This window comes from Felis catus, chromosome A3 (assembly GCF_018350175.1).
Source record: "Felis catus isolate Fca126 chromosome A3, F.catus_Fca126_mat1.0, whole genome shotgun sequence".
NCBI lineage: Eukaryota > Metazoa > Chordata > Mammalia > Carnivora > Felidae > Felis > Felis catus.
In genome coordinates this window covers 22,274,479-22,290,095 of record NC_058370.1, presented here as the reverse complement: position 1 = coordinate 22,290,095, position 15,617 = coordinate 22,274,479, and positions in this window count along the sequence as shown.

Here is a 15,617-nt window from a genome sequence, read left to right as displayed (position 1 = left end):
TTAAAGACCTCTTTGAGGTTAGAGTGGAAGAGAGCCAAAGCATAAGAGACTGTTAAAAACTGAGAACAAACTGAGGGTTGATGGGGGGTGGGAGGGAGGGGAGGGTGGGTGATGGGTATGGAGGAGGGCACCTTTTGGGATGAGCACTGGGTGTTGTATGGAAACCAATTTAACAATAAACTTCATATATTGAAAAAAAAAATAAAATTAAAAAATAAAGACCTCTTTGGACCCTACCTCCCCAAGAAGCATTCTCACACCCTGCTCCTCCCTCCTGGCCTTGCCTGGCAGTTGACTGATTTTATATGTGGAAGCGTCTCCTTTCCTGAGACACTTGGGATGTCGGCAACCAGACCTAATTAAAAATTTTTTAATATATATTGGTTTATTTTGAGAGAGAGAGAGACAGAGAGAGAGAGAGAGGGAGAAGGTGTATGAGCTGGGGGTGAGGGGGTGGGTGGGAGAGGGAGAGAGAGAATCCCAAGCAGGCTCCACGTTGTCAGCACAGAGCCCAAAGTGGGGCTCGATCCTATGAACCGTGAGGTCGTGACCTGAGCCAAAATCAAGAGTCAGAAGCCCAACCGACTGAGCCACTCAGGTGTCCCACATCTGATTAATTTTTGAGCCCCCTAAAGCCTTCTTTCTTTTCCCAGCTTTATTAAGATGTGACTGGCATAGGGGCACCTGGGTGGCTCAGTCAGTTAAGCATCGACTTCGGCTCAGGTCATGATCTCACAGTTTGTGAGTTCGAGCCCCGCATCAGGCTCTGTGCTGACAGCTCGGAGCCTGGAACCTGCTTCAGATTCTGTGTCTCCCTCTCTGTCTGCCCCTCCCCTGCTTGTTCGCACGTGCTCTCTCTCTCTCTCTCTCTCTCCCTCCCTCTCTCTCTCTCTCTCTCTCAAGAATAAAGATTAAAAATTTTTTTAAAAAGATGTGACTGGCATATATAAGGCTTGATAATGAAGGTGTGTTTCCTAGACCAACAGTAACAGTATCTCCTGGGAGTTTGTTGGAAATGCAGAATCTAGGGCTCCACCCCAGATTGACTGAATCAGAGGCCAAATCCTCTTTGTTCTAGGATTTTAAAGGCATCAGGTCCCTAAGATGGTTTCTGAAGGCCTTGAGATTTTCTCACCAGGGAGGAGGGCCTTGACCACAGGCAGCCGGGAGATGTCGCTGTTCTCCAGTCTTTGGGAGATGTCAGGCTTCCTTGCAAACACCAGAGGCCCCAAGTGCCGGGTTTTGTTTCCTGTGAAATCCAGGAGAACCGAGGGGTCCAGGTCCGTTATGTATTCAGGCCACCCCCTCCTCAGCCGCCTGGGCCGCCTATCTCTCTCTGCCCATTTCCTGCCCTGGGTTCTCAGTTGTGTTTCCAGTTAGGGAAGGCTGTGTGTTCCCCAAACTCAGCCCCTGCCCCAGGATCCCCAGGAGAAAGCCCAGAGGAGAAAGCCCAGCATATGGAGACTTCTTCAAGCCTGGCTCATCAGGCAACAATGTGGCCCGGCAGAGGAGGGGACATCTGTCTGTCAGGAGGCCCCTTCTCACTTGGAAGCTGAGTTGGAGGATCTTAATGACAACAGGACCTGCAGACACAGCCAGAGGAACCTCGCATTATTTGACTGTCTACAGGAAAACCCCGCAGCCTGCCTGGGACTCCAGTTTCTGGTTCCCATCTGAACTGGGTGCCCAGTGTCGGGGCCAGGATATGGCTGCACTTCCCCACAGTGGTGATAGGGCAGTTAACAGAGCTCCATTAGCCATGGATGCATAAACCTGGGCTCCAGAGTAGGGCCAAAGTGCCCTCAGACACTTCCAGACTGGAAGTAGAGCTGCTAGTTTCTCTCCAGAGCTCAAGTTTCCAGTCCAGCCACCTCCCCCTGACCTCCCCCCATCCCGTGTCATCTGGTCCCTGAACACCCAGGCCACAGAGCAGAATGCAGCTCAGCTTCCACACCCAGCCCCACCCTTGGAGCTGGAACTCTCCTCTAAAAACCCCACAATCCACCCCTAATCCACGGCTGACACCTGGCTTTCTGCTTAACTCCTGTCACTCCAGCCCCAGGGTCAGCCCCATTCACCCCCACCCAACTCCTTATAGGAATCCAGTTGTCTTGGATCACAGCACAGCAGTATAGCCATAATATCTTTTGATGCCTACCATGTACCAGTCATGTAACATGCATGATCTCATTCAACAAATTTAAGGGTTAGGAGCACAAAGTGGTTGCTTTTTTTTTTTTTTTTAAGAAGGGGTGGGGGAGAGAAGTGGGGCATAGGGAGAGAGAGACTCTCAAGCACTCTCCACACTCAGCACAGAGCCTGATGTGGGGCTCTATCCCATGACCCTGGGATCATGACCTAAGCTGAAATTAAGAGTTGGACACTCAACCGAATGAGCCACCCAGGCGCCCCAATTATTGTGGAAGAAGCTGAGTGTTGGAGCCATTGGGTAACTCATCTAATCTCACTCAGGCAGTAAACGGGGAAGCCATGGCCAGAAGTGGCACAGGTCTGCCTCCAGACATGCCCTAGTGCCCTGGAGCAGTGCTACTGCCGCCCCAGCCTTGGCATCTTTAAAAAAAAAATTTTTTTTTTAATGTTTATTTTTGAGAGAGAGATGGAGTGCAAGTGGGGAGGGGCAGAGAGAGACAGAGACACAGAATCCTAAGCAGGCTCTAGGCTCTGAATTGTCAGCACAGAGCCTAATGCAGGGCTTGAACTCACAGACTAGCAAGATGGTGACCTGAGCCAAAGTGGGACGCTTAACCGACTGAGCTACCCAGGCGCCCCCAATGCCCCCAGCCTCAGCGTCTTAAGGCTGATTTCTGCCAACTCCTCACAACAGATACCAGATTTCCCTTTGGGCAGTATCAGTAGGGTCTCTGTGGACCCTGTGAGGTGTAAAGAGTGAGGATTTCCCATGTCTGATGACCAAGTGGCACTGTACTTTTCACATGCATTTGATGTGGTGACAGTGACATTTCTTATTAACATCAGAACTTTGGTGATCTCCCCCGTTGAACCTGGAACCAAAAGTCCCAGCCTCACATCTGACCCAATTCACACATCCTTCAGGTTCGAAATAGACTCGGGCAGGCACAAGCATTTCAGAACGATGAACACTCATCACCAATACATTTGCATATTTCATCATTCATTCAGGGTTTCATCCATCCTTTGACAATTCACCCCTCAGACCTCCCTGTAATTATGCCCTCTGGGTGTTAAGCATTGTGTTTTGGCATCCGGGAACCAAGGAGTGGTAAGATACAATTCAAATGAATAGATATTTATTCAGTGCTTGCTGTGTGCCATTCGCTGTGCTGGGGGCTCCAGGCATTCCGTGGGCTTGCTTTGGTGGAGACTTCATTCCAGCTGGGAAGGCAGGCAGGCCAACAGATAATTAGATATGGTGTGATACACATGGTCTATAACAGAGGTGTGTTTCATGTGCTAAAGGAGCAGGGTGGGTGGGGAGTTTGCTCTGCTAGGGCTCAGTAAAAGCTGCAGAGGAGATGGCGTTTAAGCTGGGCCTTGAAGAAAAGGGAAACTCTACTACAGCATGAGCAGAGGCCGGGCTGCACGGTCAGCGCGTGGCAAGTCGTTTGGGTGGCTACCGTGAGGGTCCTCAAGCCTTTGCATTGGGCCTGGACCCCCACGTTCAGTTGTCTGGGGTAGGGCCCAGGGTTCTGCAGTTTTAGCCGAGGCCTCAGGTGATTCTGATGCAGGTGTGAGAGACCACAGACTGAGAAACCCAGGCCTACAACTTCATTGGCAGGAAATACAGAAAATGATTCTGGAACGATATGTGAAGACCCAGCCGTGCAGGGTGTCAAACACCACGCTTGGGAATTTGGGCCTTTTCCCTTCTCAGTGGAGAGAGCCCCATGGGAGGCTTTCAAGCCAGCAGCCCGGAGGGGGTACTGAAAAGCAGAGTGGCCACAGGGAGGGAGCCTGGCTAGGAAGCTTTTACAGGTGTTCAGGCCTGTGGTTCTGAGGGTCTGAGCCAAGGCCCACCAAGGAGGTGGCGGGGAGCACAGGGGGCTGGATGCGAGAGGGCCCTGGGAGATGGGACCGCTGGGCCTGGGGTAGAAAGGACAAGGGAAGTGGAGGAGGGGGAGATGTTGAGAATGAGCTGATGTTTCCAGCTGGGGGCCTGAGGGGTGATGGGTACTCTGGGGGAGCAGGTTGCGATGAGCTCCGATTCCCATGCGGTGAGTTTTTAGGACTCAAAGGACGTCCAGAAGGAAGCAGGTAACAGGCAGTTGGACCCAGTCTGGAGCTTGGTTCTGGGCCAGGGGCCGGTGCAGAGAAGAAGGTAGCCAAGCTGTGGGGCATCGGCGGGATCTTAGAATGCACATCCCAGGGCAGCTGGCAGCAGAATGAGAAACAGCGGGCAAGAAGACAATCAGAAAAGGAGGCCGGTTGCTGTCAGTTTATGACTTCCACGTCACGGATGAATGTCTTGCCTTTGGTCACTGGGCTCCTCGGGGCGGAGCCAGGGTTTTGAATCTGAGCCTCTTTGGCTCCAGCATCCACACTGTCTTCTCTGCTGAGACTCCAAGAGGCAAAGCCCATCCCCAGAGACAAAATAAGCAGATTCATAGATTGGGGGTGGGAGGCTGGGGGAAGATGTTGCAAAAAGAGCTTACAAGAGGAACGGGGTAGAAAACAGCGTATTAAGGAGCGTATTTTTCTTTACCTTTCCCCACTGGTGTATTTTGAAGCAAATCCCAGACCTCTTATCATTTCATCCATAAATATTTAAGTATGTAACGCAAAAAAGATAAGGACGCTTTCTTTGACATAGTCACAATGTCATTATCACACTCGGAAAAAAAAAAAAAAACTCTAACAATAATTCTTATTAAGTGAACCTACTGAGGGCAATTTGACAAGACCTCAGAATGGAAGCCTGGCTTGCTTATCTTGAGCCGGTATTGTCACAAAGCCATGATAAGGAATTTAAATTTTCCCAAGATAATTACAGAGAAGGGAACAGGGGATTGGCAATGCAGATTTGCGAAGCTTGTCGGGGCCCTGGGAAGGAAATGTTATAAAGGGAAAAAAAAAAAAAAAAAAAAAAGTCTGGAAAGATTTGCAGAGTGCAGAAGAAGAGATCCTTCTTTCTGACTTCCCTTTTCCTCACTCAGAGGCCTCTAGTCATAAATGTGAAATAGGAACCGGGTCTAAAGTGAAACCAAACAGAATAAAAATAGCGCGAGGAGTAGTTGCTGAATGCAATGGGACAGATTTCTGGGGCTCATTTCCCACCAAGGCTCTCCAGACTGCTCACTTCCTTACTAAGGACTGCTCTGCTTCCTGCGGCCGTTCAGAATGCTAGCTTCCTGGGAGGTCCTGTATATGGTTTAGTCATTGGGCTCTGCCCTTCTGCTAGGCATCAGGAAACCTGGATTCTGGGTCCAGCTCCTCTACAGACTTGCTCTGTGACCTTGGACAAGTTCTTTCACTTCTCTGAGCTGATCTGCAGCATGAGGGTGCTAGACCACAAGATCTCAAAGTTCCCTTTAAGTTCTGAATTCAGAGGGACTGAACTCAGGGTGGTTCAGTCGGTTAAGCATCTGACTTCGGCTCAGGTCATGATCTCCCGGTTCCTGAGGTTGAGCCCCACACCAGGTTCTCCGCTGTCAGCACAGAGCTCGCTTCTTCAGATCCTCTGTCTCCTTCTCTCTGCCTCTTCCCTATTTGTGCTCCCGCCCCTCTTCTCTCTCTCAAAAATAAACATTAAAAATAAATAAAATATTTCTTCAAAGTTCTGAATTCTCTGATCCAATGAACACCTAGTGAAATGTCGCTCATCCCCTGAGTTTCAGGATTTGGTCTGATGTTATCCCATGTCAGCAAAACGCTTGGATAGCTTGGATGAAAGACGCCGTGGAGACGCCACGTGTTTATTATGCAGGCTCGTGCTTCCAAATCACTCAGGGTCGCACTTGGCTGACCCCCCAGAGGAAATATAGGAGGTGGCTCCACGTGCCGCTCTTGGGAAACTAGTGGTGGCTGAAGAGCAGCTGGAAACCGCACAAGCCACCCACAGATGGAGCCGGTGGCCTGAGGCCCTGGAAGCAAACGGTAGAAATAAGTGTAAAGGACAGGCCGATGTACCTTCTATGGCAGGTAAAGAGGTTGGTGAACGGCAGCCAGGGATTTGGGGCTGAAATGGAGCTAAAGGCCAGTGGTGGCCATATGGTGCCGTATGTTGTGGCATTCTGGCCCAGTGGCACCTGGGGAGCTGCATTCGAGCAGAGTCTTTAAGAACTAAGGGCGGAGGGGAGCCAGAGGAAGACACACAAGAAAGTGGACCGAAAGGGGCAGGGGAGAAACAATGCGGACTCCTCCCCGGGCCAGAAGAGCGGCCCTCTCCTGAAACTCTGCCCCGTGCCCCAGCTCCTCGCCAAGGTGCCGAGCTAGAAGGCGAGGGTGTGGCAGCTCTCAGCCCCAAGGGCCCAGGTTTCATTTTTTTTCGGTTCCTCCAATGTGCTTTTGTTTCCGTGAAAGGGTTTTTGCTGGAGCCCTGTCCTCTGCCTGGAAGGCAGCTGGCTCTCTTCTCCCGGTCAACTTCTGCCCAGACCTGAGGTCAAACCTGCCACTACAACAAAGCCTTCCTTGGCCTCCCTACCTAAGACGAACCACTCCAGTTTTAGGTCCTTACATCATTCTGTACTGAAAAAAAAAAAAAAAAAATAGCACTCGTCACTGTTACAATCTGTAAGTATTTATGTGATTCTTTTTTTGGAGGGGGGGGTGATGCTTTTTAAAAAATCAATTTGTAATACACACCAGAAAACATGACACTAGATGGGACCATTTTAATGTTACAGAATCTTATACAGATGAATTTGTTCAAGAGCTTCTCTGTCAATATGCTTTTCTGGATATACGTTGTAGTTCAGTGGTACCTCTTCAACCCAGGGAGATAACTGTATATTCATTTGAAGACCTGAGAGAGAATCCTCAAGGCTTCGTACTGTTACTAAGCTTTCAGAAAAGTTGCAAGAGTAGTACAAAGAACTCCCATACATTCTTGGTCCAGATTCAACAATTGTTAATGTTTTGTCACATTTGCTTTATTATTTTGTTTCTCTCTCTGTGCATGATCGATTATATAGTTTATATCTACATTCGTACATGTATAGCTAATACACTATATACATGATTGTTATTTTTTTGAACTACTTGAGAAAACGTTGCAGGCATCTTGTCCTTTACCCCTACATATTTAAGGATTATTTCCTAAGAACCAGATCACTCATTTACATAACCGCAGCACAATTAAATCGTATGATTCTTTGAGTAATGTCTGTCTCCTTTCACTTAAATGTAGACCCCATGAGGGCAGGGGCTACCCTGGCTCACCGCCCACGTGTGGGTCACCTGACATGTCTGGCACTCTCCCAATATTTGTTGAATGTGCTAGAAACCTGAATAGGGAAGGACTTGTCCTCAAGGGTTGCATTCTACCCTAGCCATGAACTTTCTCGCTGAGCACGCTCTGTGTGTTGGATGGGGTTGGGGGTTTGGCTTTGTCTGCCTGTTTCCATTTCTACGGGGAACCGGAAGCCCACTGTGGTAAATTATAATGCCTGAAGATTTGGCTTCTGTCATTTTTCAAATCCTCTCCAACCAGCCCTGGCCCTTGCTCAGCCTCAGTCTTAACTGGCAGCCGCCCTTCCTCTGGCCCAGCAGCACCTGTTGGCTATTGCACCCAGTTAATTAGCCCCATGAGAGAGTTCTGGCAAAGGCAGCTGGAATGCCAGCCAATGTTTCCATGCAATTGCTTGTATGAGGTGTTGGCCTCTGCCTTGGAAACTGCCCTGTAAGCTCTTGGCCCAAAGCTCTTGCTTTGAGCTACCTTGAGACCTGTGTTGGGCCATCCTTTGAGATGGTGTAGCTGCTTAGTTAACAGAGGAGCTGATGGAGGGGATGGATGTGCTCAGGGAGAACGGGAGCTGGAGCACATGGCTCACGGAATCCCCGAGTTGGAGAGGCCTTTAGAGCTCTTTTAGGACAGTGGTTCTCTAAATATGGCCCCAAACCACAGTATTCGCACCTCCTGGGAACTTGTTAGAAGTGCCCACTCCAGGGGTGCCTGGGTGGTGCACTCGGCTCAGGTCATGATCTCACAGTTCTTGAGTTCGAGCCCCGCATCGGGGCCTGTGCTGACGGCTGGAAGCCTGGAGCCCGCTTGGGGTTCTGCGGCTCCCTCTCTCTCTGCCCCTCCCCTACCCGTGCTCTGTCTGTCTCTCTCAAAAAATAAATACACATTAAAAAAATTAAAAAAAAAAAAAAAAGAAGTGCCCCACTCCAGACCTCCCACCAATCTCTGGGGTTGGTTAAAACATAGCAGTGTGCGTTGTTTTTTTTTTTTTAATTTTTTTTTTCAACGTTTATTTATTTTTGGGACAGAGAGAGACAGAGCATGAACGGGGGAGGGGCAGAGAGAGAGGGAGACACAGAATCGGAAACAGGCTCCGGGCTCTGAGCCATCAGCCCAGAGCCCGATGCGGGGCTCGAACTCACGGATCGCGATATTGTGACCTGAGCTGAAGTCGGACGCTTAACCGACTGCGCCACCCAGGCGCCCCGCAGTCTGCGTTTTAACTAGCCTTCCAGGTGATTTGGATATGTGCTCCAGTTTGCAACCCTCTGCTCTCGGACAATTTTTTTTTTTTTTTTTTTTGAGACAGAGAGAGACAGAGCATGAACGGGGGAGGGGCAGAGAGAGAGGGAGACACAGAATCGGAAGCAGGCTCCAGGCTCTGAGCCATCAGCCCAGAGCCCGACGCGGGGCTCGAACTCACGGACCGCGAGATGGTGACCTGAGCTGAAGTCGGACGCTTAACCCACGGCGCCACCCAGGCGCCCCTCTCGGACAATTTTTAAGGGGGGATCTCAAGCCCCAGGAAGGTCACCCTGATGCTTCCTTTCACACAGGCTCCTTCTCTGCTCACTGCTGCCTATCTGCAGCTTGCTGTTGTTGGCTTTTTTTTTTTTTTTTAATGTTTTCAGACTCATAAATGAGCTTTTCACAGGCTATTACATTACCATGGCAACCTGGCAGCTGGCTAGAAAGAAGCAGGTAGCACACAGCCTTGGGATCTCAGTGGCACTAAAGTAACTGTGATTTTCTCTCTGCTGGGGTCAATCTCTTTATGCACGGCCTCTTTGTTTCTCTCTGCTTTTCCTCCTTTCTGCTCCTTTCTTCTCTGTTTGGCCCTTATTCCTACCTCGTCTCATTAGGAGCAACATGTGTTCTAATTGTTCTCTGTTTTCCAAGGGTTGCCAAATCTGACCTCTCCTTTGAAACTAACAATAACACTGTAAGGTGGGGTGGATGTGAGCAGCCCTATTTGACTGCATTTGTATTCCCATGAAAATGTTGTATAAAAAATTTTAAAGAATCGATTAGTTTATCTTTCAAGACATTACACGCACAGAGTGCAAGATCCAAAAGGTACAAAATGGTACACAGTAAGAGGAAGTCTCAGGGCGTCTGGGTGGCTCAGTTGCTTGAGCGTCCAATTTTGATTTCGGCTCGGGTCATGATCCCAGGCTCATGGAGCCCACTTAAGATTCTCTCTCCCCCTCTGCCCCTCTCTCCTGCTCGAGTGTGCTCTCTCTCTAAAATTAAAAAAAAAGAGCAAGTCTCCCCATAACCCCTGATGTCCAGGTCCCCTCCGGGAGGGGGGGGGGCGTGTCCTATTACCTGTTTCTTGTGCATCTTTCCTGGGATAGCCCATGCATAGATAAGCATGTTCCTTTATCTCCTTTCTCCTTTTTTATGTAAGCAGCTGGGAACATTCCATACCCACCATCCTTGACCTTGTTCTTTCACTCAATGATGTCTTAGCAATCCTTCTCTAGCATTTCGGGTTGTCTCATGCTTTTTAATAGCTGCATATTCCATGGTGTAAATGTACCATCATTTATGTAAACAGTCCCTGTTGATGGGTATTTGGGTTGCTTCCAGTCTTTTGTTATTTCCATTCCCATTTTATAGCTGGGAAAACTGTGATTTAGAGAGGGAACTGATTTGTGGATATTCCCAAAGCAAATGTGGGAATCGGTAGGCATTGCTCAGCCACAGAATCTAAGAAGAAAGGAAGAATTGACTGACCCCTGAATTATACAAAACAAGGAGCCATCCAGGCACCTGATTTCTTTTCTCACCCTGCTAAGTGTCTTATCCAGTTGAGTTACATTCTGTTAACACTGGCTGATGACCGATGTGTCTAATTAAATGATTGTTTGTGGAAGGATTTTAAATCTGTCTTCCCTTCTAGACAATAATCTTTGTTAGGATACGATGATGTTTTCCTCACCACTGCATCCCTAGCAAGTACTATACTCCTAGCAAGACTGGGTATACAGTAGGCGCTCAATAAATACTTGTTGAATGAAAGAACAAGTGGGCCAGGATTGTGTGTGGTTAAGACAACGGGCTTAGAGGCCTGGGTTTGAATCCTGACTTCTGACACTTATTAGCTGCGCAATCCAAGACCCATCTCCCAACTTCTTTATGTCTCAGTTTCCTCCGCTATGCAATGGAAGCACTCTCTCAGGGTTGGTGGGGGGAGGGGACGACCAGGTGAGTGAATGCAGGCCAAGCATCCATCGCAGGGCCCTGGACACAGTGAAGGCTCTTTCGATGCTCTCAGCTTCTTTCAGTGTCGTGTACTTCCGAGAAATTCTGATGAGGGAGCTGAAAAACCTTCAAAGAAGAGGTCATTTGAGCTGGGCCCCGAAAGAGAAGAAAGACTGGAGCTTTATGTGGCTAGCGCCAGATCTCTCTACCGAGTTCATCCAAGTACAAAATGGAGATGATGACACCCGGGTTCTGTCTCCCTCTGAGGAGATGTTCTGGCTTAAGGTCCCTCAAGATGAGGATACCACACAATTAAAAGACACCATGATTATTCAGCTGGAAAAGTGCCTTCGCAGGACAAGTGAACTAATCCCTGCCAAATACGATTCTGCTTGTGCTGTGTGTAATTGAATATTTAGCATGGATTTAGCCCAGGGAGCCAACCATGCTGTTGGTGAGAATCAAGTTTAATGGGGCACTTAATAAACATGGTGGTAATTAATATCACCCAGATGCTAGGTGCATGTGACGTCTGTGCTGCTCCTATGACTGAAGCACTTCAGAGATAGAAAGTTCTGGACTTGCTCCCTGAGGGGGGAGCTAGAGGTGCGAGCCCTGGCCTGGTCCTTTGCTTCTGCTGTAATCTCCTTCTGGAGAGTGAATATCACCTATTCTGGGACGCCTTCCATGATTGCCAAGGGCAGAAATCCGAGGCTTCTCCTGGGTTCTTATGTCCCTTTGCACACACTTCTTTTGGAGAACTCAAAATATCCTATTGTATTAGTTTGTCTCTATGTCTCTCCCCCACCAGAGCCCAAGATCTTGTCCCCAGGGGTTACCTGACCTACGGTTGGCGCTCAAAGAATGTCTGCTGAGTAAAGCTTTTCAGGTCTCAGGACTGTGGGAGATCCTGGGTCTCAAGAACAAGTTGGAGTGTTTGGATTTTCCTGGGAAGGGCAGGCTGGTGTTGACACGTAATCTCTCTTCTGATGGAAATTCTCTTTGCTGACCGATCTCATGAGCTCCACACTGGAATGTGAACCTCCCCTCCTTATAGCAGCTCTGCTCCTGGAAGATCCTAGAACACAGGAATAGGACTTGGGTACCGTGTGTTTATAGACATCTGAGCGTGGAATCCAGCCCTGAGTCCATTTCATACATAGCAGAAAGCAAGAGAACAGGCCTTGTCAATCAAAGTTGGTTACCTGCTGTGAGGCTCCTGGAGGCCCAGAGCAAGAGACCAGGATGTGATGAGTCTCCATGTTTGGGCCTTGCTGCCTCAGAGGGGAAAACGTCCCTGGCCTCTCTGGCACGTGGAAGATGTCCAGATCACCTGTTTCAGCCCTGTGTCCTAGATTTATCAGGATATGCCACACTCAGCATTCTTGGTTTCACACCTGAGCTGAACCTAAGACAGAAGGAGGTGATGGGACACTGCAGAACTGGGCTCGGGCAGGAACTACCCAAAGCCAAGTGGCTAAGATCCTGCCCCTGGAGCCGCCTGCTCCAAACAAGGCCCCCAACTCTGGACTCGCCTCTGTCTCTGGCTGACCTTTACGGCTGGAATTTCTGCCTCCGGACTTGGTCTGGGGTGGGGGACTCTGACACATCATGAGTACATCCAGCATCCATGCTCTAACAGGAATCGAGGTAAGGGTGTGTTTACCCCATGCATCTGCCGTAGTGGGAGAGGGGGCTGCCTCTTTCTGCTTCTTGAGATTTGTACACATGGGGGCTGGGCAGCCCAACTGACAAATTCCAGCTTTTCCCCCATCCACGAACTCTATATTCTCCCCCATTACTCTACAGAAGGGTTCCATCTCCCGGGCACAGTTAGTCACTCAACAAACATTCACTTGCACCTCCACGCACCAGGCAATGTGCTAGGTGTTGGCAGAAGGAGTGAGCAGAGGAAACAGAAGTTACACTCTAGTGGGGGAGAGGCTGGTGATGAATAATCAAGGAAACAAGACAATCTCAAACTGTGGTAATGCTATAAAGGAAAGGGGCAGGGAGCTGTGATGGAGAGTAAGAGAAGTCCACTTAGTTTCCGTTTTCTGTAACTCCAAAATTAGTGGCTTAAAGTACTCATTTGTTTAGCTCATGATAATGCGGGTCAGGAATTTGGAAAAGGCTGGACTGGGAGCTTCATCTCTGCTCCATGTGGTATCAGCTGAGGTATCTGGGGCTGGAGGATCCACCTCCAAGATGGCTTCTCTTTGCCCCAAACTTTGTAGTGAAACATTCAGACATATAAAGAAATCAAAAGGATTGTACAGGCAACATTATACTTACCACCTGGGTCGTACACTTAACATTCTACCATCTTCCCTTTATCTCATATCTATCCACTTCTTCACCTCTCCAAGATGGCTATTGACTCCCTGACCTGGTGTCTGATGCTCCTCAGAATCTCTTCCTCCCATGTGGCTTGAACTTCTCACAGCTCACTGACCTCAGGCTAGTCACGCTTCTTACGTGGCTGACTCCCAGGCCAGGTAAGTGCCATGCCTGAGGCTGACACAGTCTCTTCCAGAGTATGCTATTGGCCGAAGCAGTTACGGGCCAGAAGAGCCTGTGGGGTGGGTAATACGCTGGAGCCATGTTTTAAAACAACCACCAGCTAGAATGGGTGGTCAGGGAAGCCTTTTCGGAAAATGTTGTCTTTGGGCTGAGCCCTAAGGGATGAAAAAGAGCCTGTCTTGTGAAAAGCCAAGAGAGGAGAGCATTCCAGGCAAAGAGACCAACAAAACCACGAGCTCAGAAGTAGCAAATCTGGCACCTCGACTTCCCTTTTCCCATATTCAATCCAACCCATTATCTGGGACCCACATTGAGCTGCTTCCTTCACGACGCCTTCTCAGATACCTCAGTCCCTGTGGATCCTTCCTTTCTTCCTGGAGCGCCTACCTGGCTTGCACAGGTTGGCCGGGTGTGCGTTGGTTATGCACAGAGTCTCTGTGGGACCTTGGGAGGTTGCGTAACTTCTCCATCCCTAGGTGTCTTGCAAACGAGAATAATTACAGCTGCCTTATAAGGCTTGCTGGCGGGAGAATAACGATATATGGCAAGCGCTTGGCACTTAGTGAACATGGAATAAAGGTCATTATAAACCAGTTTATACTGTCATGTGTTCATCTAGTTTAGAAATTGTTTTCAGAGCAGAAACCGTATCTTTTTCAACTTTTTCTTTCACGGTGCGAGCAGTGTGCCTTGCCTAGGTATTATGGATAGGAGCAAGCATGGCACAGAGTTCTTCACCGTGCTGCGGTGCTGATGGAGCCATGCAGGGCACAGGGATGAGCAAGACTCAGCCGGAGCCTTTTCCAGGAGCTTCCAGAGAGTGCAACAGTAGCTATGTCTACAGCAGCCACATTGGATATCTTTTACATTTGGAGATGGAGTGGCAGGTCCCAAAGCACCTGCACATCCATATTAGTCTGCTAGGGCTGCCCCAAAAAAGTACCATAAACTGGGTGGCTTAAACAACAAATATTTATTTTCTCACAGCTCTGGAGTCTAGGAATCTGAAATCAAAGCTGAGGGCTGGAAGGAAGAATCTGTTCCATTGCTTTCCCCTGGCTCCCAGTGGTTTGCTGGCAATCTTTGTCACTTCTTGGCTCGCAGAAGCATCATCCTTTTTATTTATTTATTTATTATTTTTAATGTTTATTTATTTTTGAAAGAGAGACAGAGGGCAAGCAGGGGTGGGGCAGAGAGAGAGGGAGACACAGAATCCAAAGCAGGCTCCAGGCTCGGAGCTGTCAGCACAGAGCCCGACGCAGGACTCAAACTCACAAACCGCGAGATCATGACCTGAGCTGAAGTCAGACGCTTAACCGACTGAGCCACCCAGCTGCCCCGAAGCATCATCCTTGATCTTCCTTCATCTTCACATGGCATGCTCCCTGTGTGTGCATCTGTGTCCAAATTTCCCCCTTGAATAAGGACACCAGTCATATTGGATTAGCGCCCATCTTAATCACCTCATTTTAACTTGATTACCTCTGTCAAGACCCTACCTCCATGTATGATTACATTCGAGGTACTGGGGGTTGGGACTCCAACATAGATTTTTTTGGGTGGGGTGTGGGGTAGGGAATACATTTCAACACATAAAACATCTCCGTCTCCTATGACCCTCCTCATCCACATCCCGCAGTGAGTCCCTTTAAGGGCAAATACCAAGTCTTGTCCTATATATCTGTACCCTTCAAGCTCAGCTTCTCCCCCTTCTTATGCTCCAAGTCTTTCCCACAGCCTTTCAACCTCCTGCCATGCTCTTTCCTTCCTCTCTTTGCCTGGAAAATTCCTACGCATTCCTCATTTCTTAGCTTAAATGTTACCTCCCCAGAGAGGCCTTCCCTGATCACCCTGTCTTGATTGTATCTCCCATGTCATTTATTCTCTCGTGGTTTCCCTTTCCTCCCAACAGATCTCCTGATTCATATACATTTCTCTGTGTGATTCATGGGGGTGTCAGACATTAACCCCTACTCTGTAAGCACAGTGAGACTGGGGACCCACCTACCTGCCATTGTCTTCCCAGTTCCATGGTACACGATCCAGGGTAGAAACTCCATATTTGTTGAATGAATAAATGAATGCTACAGTTTTGTAGCCTCTGTATCGCCTCATAAAGCATGGTGTTGGTGGATGTTGACTGAGTTATCATTATTTTTGTGTCCTCTAAGAGTGAGCTCCTTGAAGGTAAGATTAGGTCTCAATTCTTCTTTTTTCCTTCAAACGTTTACTTATTTTTTAGAGAAAGAGAGCACAGAGAGAGGGAGACAGAGGATCTGAAGCAGGCTCTGATATGATGGCAGAGAGACAGATGCAGGGCTGGAATGCATGAACTGTGAGATCATGACCTGAGCTGAAGTCAGAAGCTCAACTGACTGAGCCACCCAGGCACCCCAGGTTAGGTTTCAATTCTTTTTTGGATCTCTACCATCCAATCCCTTCTCTTTGACAGTCTATAGACTAATAGAATAGACTAATAAAAGTCTAC